The following is a 9,596-nucleotide window of genomic DNA, read 5'->3' as shown; positions in this document are numbered from 1 at the left end:
GCCCAGCACCCGCTCCAGGTGCCCGTCGGCCCGACCCGCTGTGGCCTCTGTGCCATTGACCCGAGGGGCCCAGCCCACATAACGTTTTAACAAAAAAAGAAAAGGAAATAATAAATAAATAATAATAATTAAAATATTAATTGATTAATTAAAGAATTAATTAACTTAATTAATCCTGATTAAATTAATCTAATCACTAGTTAACTTAATTAAACTTTGATTAGCCTGTTCAGTCAATGACATGCGGCCCCCACACGTTAATTTGACCCAGTCAACGCCCTGTTGACTGCCGATGTCATGATGACATCATCATACACTATTCTGGATAATGTTGATTTAGAGTAATTAAATAAATTCTAAAAATGGTTAAATCTTTTAAAATTAATATAAAATAAACCGTAGCTCGGATGGAAAAACTTTGTACATGAAAGTTGCTCAGAACGACGAGATGAATCCGGCTACACCCTCCGTTCGTCCACCACACACTCCTAGCATAGCAAACATGGAACTTTTCCCCTTCGATTCGTCTGTCCGAAAATGCTAAACCTGGGGAAACATTCCCGGATGTTATCCCCCTTCGCCGGTAACGTGTAGCATCGCGTTAGAACATGTCTAGCTCTGTTTGTTGTCCTGTTATGCTCTTGCTTGCTATGTATTTACTGTTTCTTCCCCCCTCTTCTCTCCGGTAGACTCTGAGACTGCCGCTGATGCCGCTGTGATCAACTACGTCACCGACGACCCCTCTCTCTTGCCAGAGCAACCAGGCAAGCCCCCCCCCCCCTTGATCACCAGATATCGCCTATTCTCCTCTATACTGCTTGCATTAGAGTAGTGTAGCATGTTACTGCTTTCCGTTAATCCTATTCTGATGCATAGCCTGTCATTGTTGCTACAGTCATTGATACCTTACCCGCAATCCTATATGCTTAGTATAGGATGCTAGTATTTCCATCTGTGGCCCTACATTCTTGTCCGTCTGCTGTGCTATACTATCGGGCCGTGATCACTTGGGAGGTGATCACGGGTATATACTATATACTTATACATGATACATGTGGAGACTAAAGTCGGGTCGGCTAGTGGAGCACCTGCGAGTGGATCTTTGTGGCGGAGCAACAGGGCAGGTTGAGACCGCCTAGGAGAGAGGTGGGCCTGGCCCTGTTCGGCGTTCGCGGATATTTAACATGCTAACGAGATCTTGGTATTTGATCTGAGTTGGCTATGAGCCTATATGCACTAACCATCTACGTGGGAGTAGTTATGGGTATCCCGGCGTCGTGGTATCAGCCGAAGCACTTCAGACGTCAGCGACGGAGCGGCGCGCGCCGGATTGGACTGGAACGCCTGCTAGGCTAGGTCTGCTTCCGGTCGCCCTCGCAACGTGCAGGTGTGCTATGGGCGATGGGCCCAGACCCCTGTGCGCTTAGGTTTAGACCAGTGTGCTGGCCTCTCTGTTTTGCCTAGGTGGGGCTGCGACGTGTTGATCTTCCGAGGCCGGGCATGACCCAGGAAAGTGTGTCCGGCCAAATGGGATCGAGCGTGTTGGGTAAGTTGGTGCACCCCTGCAGGGAAGTTAATCTATTCGAATAGCTGTGATCTTCGGTAACAGGACGACTTGGAGTTGTACCTTGACCTTATGACAACTAGAATCGAATACTTAATAAAACACACCCTTCCAAGTTCCACAGACAACCCGGTGATCGCTTTTCCACAGGGCGACGAGGGGAGGATCGCCGGGTAGGATTATGCTATGCGACGCTACTTGGAGATGCTACTGGAGATGCTACTTGGAGATGCTACTTGGAGGACTTCAATCTACTCTCTTCTACATGCTGCAAGACAGAGGCTGCCAGAAGCGTAGTCTTCGACAGGATTAGCTATCCCCCTCTTATTCTGGCATTCTGCAGTTCAGTCCACCGATATGGCCCTTTACACATATACCCATGCATATGTAGTGTAGCTCCTTGCTTGCGAGTACTTCGGATGAGTACTCACGGTTGCTTTTCTCCCTCTTTTCCCCCTTTCCCTTCTACCTGGTTGTCGCAACCAGATGCTGGAGCCCTGGAGCCAGACGCCACCGTCGATGACGACTACTACACTGGAGGTGCCTACTACTACGTGCAGGCCGCTGACGACGACCATGAGTAGTTTAGGAGGATCCCAGGCAGGAGGCCTGCGCCTCTTTCGATCTGTATCCCAGTTTGTGCTAGCCTTCTTAAGGCAAACTTGTTTAACTTATGTCTGTACTCAGATATTGTTGCTTCCGCTGACTCATCTATGATCGAGCACTTATATTCGAGCCCTCAAGGCCCCTGGCTTGTATTATGATGCTTGTATGACTTATTTATGTTTTAGAGTTGTGTTGTGATATCTTCCCGTGAGTCCCTGATCTTGATCGTACACATTTGCGTGCATGATTAGTGTACGATTGAATCGGGGGCGTCACAACAGACACTTTCGGAGATACCTGTAGTGCACCTTTATAGCCACCCAGTTACGTTGTGACGTTTGGTACACCCAAAGCATTCCTACGGTATGCGGGAGTTGCACAATCTCATGGTCTAAGGAAATGATACTTGACATTAGAAAAGCTTTAGCATACGAACTACACGATCTTTGTGCTAGGCTTAGGATTGGGTCTTGTCCATCACATCATTCTGCTAATGATGTGATCCCGTTATCAACGACATCCAATGTCCATGGTTAGGAAACGTAACCATCTATTGATCAACGAGCTAGTCAACTAGAGGCTTACTAGGGACATGGTGTTGTCTATGTACCCACACATGTATCTGAGTTTCCTATCAATACAATTATAGCATGGATAATAAACGATTATCATGAACAAGGAAATATAATAATAACTAATTTATTATTGCCTCTAGGGCATATTTCCAACAGTTTATTAGTTTCCCTGCAAACTTGGTCACATATAATGACACAATGCGAAGGTTTTCCAATTTTTTGATTTTTTTTAATTTTTTTATGCCCATTTCAAAATGCGGTCAAAACGACGGGAATGACCTTTCCTAGCTAGTGGTTGAATCTTATATTATTTTTTTGGTGTTTCTCTGATTAAATAGATACTTATGTACCTAGAAATGATTTTTTAAAAAAATAAAGAGCTAACTATGAGGTAGCTGCAACTCAAGTTTGACCCGCTTCCAGCTGAATCAGCGGAAATTTGTCTTTTTCACCAGCGGTGGATCAAAACTTTTTTCACCCAACCATTTGGTCAATTGTTTTGATCCACCTCTGGTGAAAAAGACAAATTCCCGCCGATTCAGCTGGAAGCGGGTCAAATTTGTACTGCAGTTGCCTCATAGTTTGCTCTTTATTTTTTCCAAAAATCATTTCTAGGTACATAAGTATCTATTTAATCATAGTTTGCTCTTTATTTGGTCAATCGGGTACCGCTTTGGTTCAGTTTACAACTCCCTGTTCGCGTGATACTGCTGTCAGCTGAGCCCGTTCCAGATTGGGGACTCTGTTCTTAGGATTAGCAAACACGATAGAGGTCTTAATTACCGCAGCATTACTTTCACACATGATGTTTGGATCCTACTTATGAATTATCCATTAGAATGTTGGGATGTTCGGGTGATTAGCCGCACTGTTTCACCATATGGTCGCTTTCTGATCTGGAACAAAGATCCAAGGGACAAAGCAAGTGTTATTGTTAAACTCAGGGTCATGAATGTTGACAATATTCCTGTTAGCCTAGTTGTACTGAGGAATCTTGATGATGTAGGATATGGTGACTCATGGACTTGCCCAACATATATACTGTCGAGGGACCTGATTGGTCAGCAAGGGGGTGATGATGACCCATTGCCACCTGATGGTGGAAATCCTCACCCCTCCCTCATGTACATGGAGGTTTCTGGCATGATGAGGTTTTATGGAATATACCTATGGATCAGGTTGTTATTAATCCTCATAATGAGAACCTTGGTGCACCATATGAGGATGTTCATGTAGTCCATAATGACAATGTGAACCATGCTGATGCTCACCTGGCTGCTGCTTCTGAACCTATTAATGCTGATCATGATGAGGCACCTGTTTTGGAGGAAGTAAGATCTCCTGTTCAGATACACTCCAGTACAATCTATGTTGAACCTCATGAGACACTTGGGCCTGATTACATCCCAATTAATCCTGCAGCTTCACAGCCCAGCTCTCAGAAAGTACCTAGTCCTGTTTTTATCCCCATGAACTGCAGCATGAACTACAATGACATACCATCCTCTAGCAGTTCCCAGCCTTTGCAGACAAGCAACATTGCTATTGAGGGTGCTACTGAGCACATTAATGTTCTTTAGGAACTTATTGGCAACCTGGTGACAAATGCTCAGGACATCATCCCCAAACTTGGTGGCAGCCAGATTGTCAATGCCTCCTGCAATGTGGTTGATGTCGCGGGCACCAATGGTAACAATAAAAGATGTTATCTGTAGATCCAAACCATCCAGAATGAGCCACCTAAGAATGCCAGCTCTGTCAGCATTGAGGAGATCACATGCCAGGAGTTTGCTGAAGTTCAGAAACCCTTTAACAGGCAGAAAAAGAAGAAGATCATTGATGACACCTTCTGCAGGAGGAGCAACAGGATAGCCAAGCTCACCAGGGGCTTCAAAGACCAGGCTGCTGTAGATAATGCCATCAATAATGATGCTAAGATTGATCATAGTACCAAATAGGGCCCTAAGAAACTGAAGAAAGATATATCTGTTAACCTGGGACCTCGGTTTGATGCTATGATTATTAATAAGCAGGCACCTCCACCACCTGAATTTCCTATGAAGACCCTGCAGGCTATTGGCACAGGTCCATGTAAGATGGCACCTCAGGATGTGTCCCCTAGTGCTCTGCACTATGACAGCTCTGATGATTAGGATTCACTACTATGATGTGGGATTTGGTGGCTCCCCTAACTGCCATCTTGTTATGATTTAAGTTTGTTTTGCTTCCTCTACCATGTCATTTGGATGCCTGCGTGCATCATCTATCAGTATGGTGTGTAATAAGTATACCTTGTGCTACCTATACTACTGGAGTTTGCCTATCAGTTGCTTATGCTGTTATAAATGCTTGTGTAGTCTGGTTATCTCCTGCATATCTCTATTCCAGCGAGCATTATACAGTGATACTTCATTTACCCCAGATATTTGCTGCTATAGCAAGACCCACAGATCATGTAGGAGCACATATTATGCTATTCATAATATGTCACAATATTACCACATATACTTTTGCCATGAATAGAAGTTGGAATATCCTAAATTGGAATGTTAGAGGTATAAACTCCACAACTAGGTGGAATGACATTAGAAAGAAAACTGATGAAAGTGCTTGCTGTATTATGACTTTTCAAGAAACCAAGAGAGATACTTTTGACATTGCTTATATCAAGAATTTTTGCCCCAAGAGGTTCAACCAATTCTGTTTTTCACCTTCCAATGGCAACTCTGGAGGCCTGATTACTATTTGGAATGGGAACTTAATGAAGGGCAAAGTGATATCCCAAAATTATTATCAGATCACCATTGAGTTTACATCTAATCTGGATAATACCTGCTGGTATCTCACTAATGTTCATGGACCTAACAGCACTGAAGGTAAACAAGAATTTGCTGATTGGCTTATGGGTCTGAATATGAACCAGTCTAAGTTATGGATGATCCTGGGCGATTTTAATTATATAAGAAGTACTGACAATAGAAACAAACCTGGTGGTGATCCTGCTAGTATGATGACTTTTAATAATATCATTGTTAACCTAGATCTGGCAGAAATCCCTCTCAAAGGAAGAGCTTTCACATGGAGCAATAAACAAGATCAACCTTTATTGGAAAAGTTAGACTGGATTTTTACCAGCTCCCACTGGACTACTGTCCATCCATCTACTAAGGCTACTCCATTAGCTAAAATTTCTTTTGACCATGTGCCTATCAAAATCCAGATTGACAGCAATATTCCCAGAAGCCAGATATTCAGATTTGAAGAGTATTGGATTGAATTCAGTGGTTTTATTGAAACTGTGGAGAAGCATTGGTTAAATTCCACTCATTTCTCTGATTTTGCTAAGAATTTAAACTCCAAGTTTAAATCTATCAGAAGAGGTTTGAAATCTTGGAGCAAGCAATACTCCCAATTGAACAAAATCATTGATAATTGTTGTTTCTATGTGAAACTATTTGATGGCATTGAGGATCAAAGACCACTAGCTAGGGTGGAAAAGAATTTCAGGAAATTGCTCATCAAACTTATAAACAAGTTGCTAGAGGCTGAGAGAGTCTACTGGAGAATTAGGGCAAACATCAGATGGGCAAACCTTAGTGATGAAAATACCAAATTCTTTCATGCAATTGCTACTTATGTATTTAGGCATAACTACATCACATATCTTATGACTATGGATGGACAGCAAGTATTTGATCATGATCATAAAGCTGCTATGCTATGGGCATCTTTTAAAGATAGGATTGGTACTGAAACAATCTGCACACAAAACTTTGACATATCCCACCTTGCTATGGAGGAGGATCTTTATGACCTAGACAGGCCCTCCATTAATGATGAGATTGATGATATCATCAATAACATGCCCAATGACAAATCTCCTGGACCTGATGGTTTTAATGGCCTATTTATGTAGAAATGCTGGCACATAATCAAGCAGTATTTCTACAAATTCATGAATGATTTCTACAATGAAATTGTTTCCCTGGCTCCTGTTAACACTGCCTACATTACTTTGATACCCAAGAATGACAATCCTGAAACTCCTGATGATTATAGGCCCATATCACTTGTAAGTATGCCTATCAAAATTCATACTAAACTCCTTGCTAATAGAGTGCAGCAGATTATTATATCTAGAATTAGCAAGAATCAATATGGGTTTATTAAGACAAGGAATATTCAGGATTGCCTTGCATGAAGTTTTGAATACATACATATGTGCCACAAATCCAAGAAAGAGATCATTATTTTTAAGATTGACTTTGTTAAGGCTTTTGATAAAGTGAACTACAAGGCTATCTTATTCATGATGAAGCATCTAGGTTTTACCAAGAAATGGATTAGATGGGTCTCATCTATCCTATCTACTGCTTCCACATCTGTCATCATTAACAGTGTTCCAAGCAAATGCATTCAATGTAAGTGTGGTGTCAGGCAAGGAGATCCTTTTCCCCTCTTCTATATGTTATGGTTGGAGAATTATTGCAAATCATGGTTAATGATGCTTGGAGAAATGGAACACTATCTCTACCCATTGAGACTAATTTTACTGAATGTTACCCCATCATACAATATGCTGATGACACCCTGGTTATCCTGCCTGCTGATGAGGTGCAAATTAGAAGCTTCATTGAGATACTTGACAACTTCTCAAAATTCACTGGGCTTGTTGTAAATTATAGTAAATCTTCCATGGTACCAACCAATATGTCTGATGATAAAGCTCAGGAGCTGGCAAATACCTTCAATTGCAAAAAAGAAGACATGCCTTTCACATATCTTGGTCTACGAATGGGATCTACAAGACCTAAAGTGGAAGATTTGATGCCCATGGTATCAAGACTTGATCATAGACTTTCTGGCATTGCCTCATTCATGTCATATTCTGGGAGACTTGTTCATCTCAAATCCATAGTTGCTGCTCTCCCAATATTTGCTATGTCTTGCATAAGAGTACCTTTCACCATATTGGACCACTTTGAAAAATCTGGCAGGAATTTTCTTTGGTATGGTAAGGATATCAATAAAAAAGGCAATTGTCTTGTTAAATGGGATAATGTTTGCTTGCCAAAAAAGGCTGCGGGATTGAGTGTGTTAGATCTGAGAACACAAAACAAAACTCTGCTTATTAAATTTCTTTACAAATTCTTCAATAAGCAGGATATCCCCTGGGTTAACCTTATATGGAACAATTACTATGATAATGATGAGATACCTAGTTTCCCTACAATGGTGGGATCCTTTTGGTGGAGAGACTGTTGCTCAAATTTGCAAGACTTCAAAAACATGACTATATGCTATGCTGGGAGAGGTGATACAATTAAGCTATGGTCAGATAAATGGTGTTCTTATACAATATCACAGTCAATGCCTCAACTATTTTCCTATGCAAAGAATGCTGACACAACTCTTGCAACTGTCAGCAACATGGACGACGGTGAATTTTATGATTTGTTCCACCTGCCTATGTCCTCTATTGCTGTACAACAGAGTATCAACCTTATAGAGCTGATCAACAACAGAGAAAATCAGCAGCTGCCAGATTCTTGGAAATTCTATTGGGGTGACACAAGGTACTCTAATAAGAGAATATACCTTGAACTTATAGGAAACCCTGTTGATGCACCTAAACCCTATCAATGGATATGGAAATCATGCTCTTTACCCAAGCAGAAATTCTTCTTCTGGATCTTGTTACAAGACAGATTAAACACTAGAGATATACTAAAAGGGAAGAATTTCTACATTGAGACTAGTAAGTGTGAATTATGTGATGATGAACCTAATGAACATCTGATGCATCTGTTTTTTAGCTGTGATTTCAGCCAAAACTTCTGGATGAACATTGGCTACCAATGGAACACTGATCATAACCTTATGGAAATGCTCCTGGAGGGAAGGAAGCAAGATACCCATGGATGCTTTAAAGAATGTTTGTTTGCTGGATGCTGGAGTCTTTGGAAACACAGAAATAGCATTATTTTTTATCACAAGGTCAAAAATATGGCCTTCTGTATTGCCACTTTCAAGGAGCACTACTGCATGATTATAAAGAAGGCAAAACCAGGATTGAAAGAGGGCATGCAAAGCTGGCTAGATCATTTGTAGACTCTTCATTATCATGTAATATATCCATCATGTAAATCCATATGTAATTGTTCCCCTATTATAATGAAAATGAGAATCACAGTGGGGATTTCCCCCAGTGTTTTTTTCAAAAAAAAATTGGTCAATTGTGCATTAAATATGGCCTAGTATTTTAGAAAAATGATTTGGTCCAATTTTGCAATAATTATTTGGTAGGTTCTTCACAAAAAAACCTCATTTCGGGCACTCGAAAAATAAAAAATGAATTTTCCGTGCAAAGAAAATGAAAACTCTCTTAGACAACATTGTTTGGAATTCCAAGATGCACCTCGTGCAATTATTTGATAGCGCTTCTTCACAAAAAAATCATTTTGGACACTCAAAACATAAAAATTAAAATGCTGACATGATTTTACACTTTATTTTTATTTGACCACGACCAATTTTGAATGGTCATAACGTCCAATACTAAATGGTCATAACGTTATACACGCGTACTGCATTCTGATTGGGCCGTAGCCATCTCACGCGGATCATGCGTCAAGCACCGTTGGATGCTCGTGGATCCAACGGTAGCCCTCACCCTCCCCCCCAACCCTCTCACCCACCTAGCCCTAACACAACCCCCACGCCCCACTTCCCCACCGCAACCTTCTCCACCTTCTATCCCTCTCTCCCTTCTGGATCCACCGCCGCCGCACGCCACTCTCCTTCTGCATCCCCCCATCTCCTCACCACCGCGGCCCCCTCTCGATCCTCTC

The sequence above is a fragment of the Triticum dicoccoides genome, chromosome 5B (genome assembly GCF_002162155.2).
Source record: "Triticum dicoccoides isolate Atlit2015 ecotype Zavitan chromosome 5B, WEW_v2.0, whole genome shotgun sequence".
Lineage (NCBI taxonomy): Eukaryota > Viridiplantae > Streptophyta > Magnoliopsida > Poales > Poaceae > Triticum > Triticum dicoccoides.
This window is presented reverse-complemented; position numbering follows the sequence as displayed.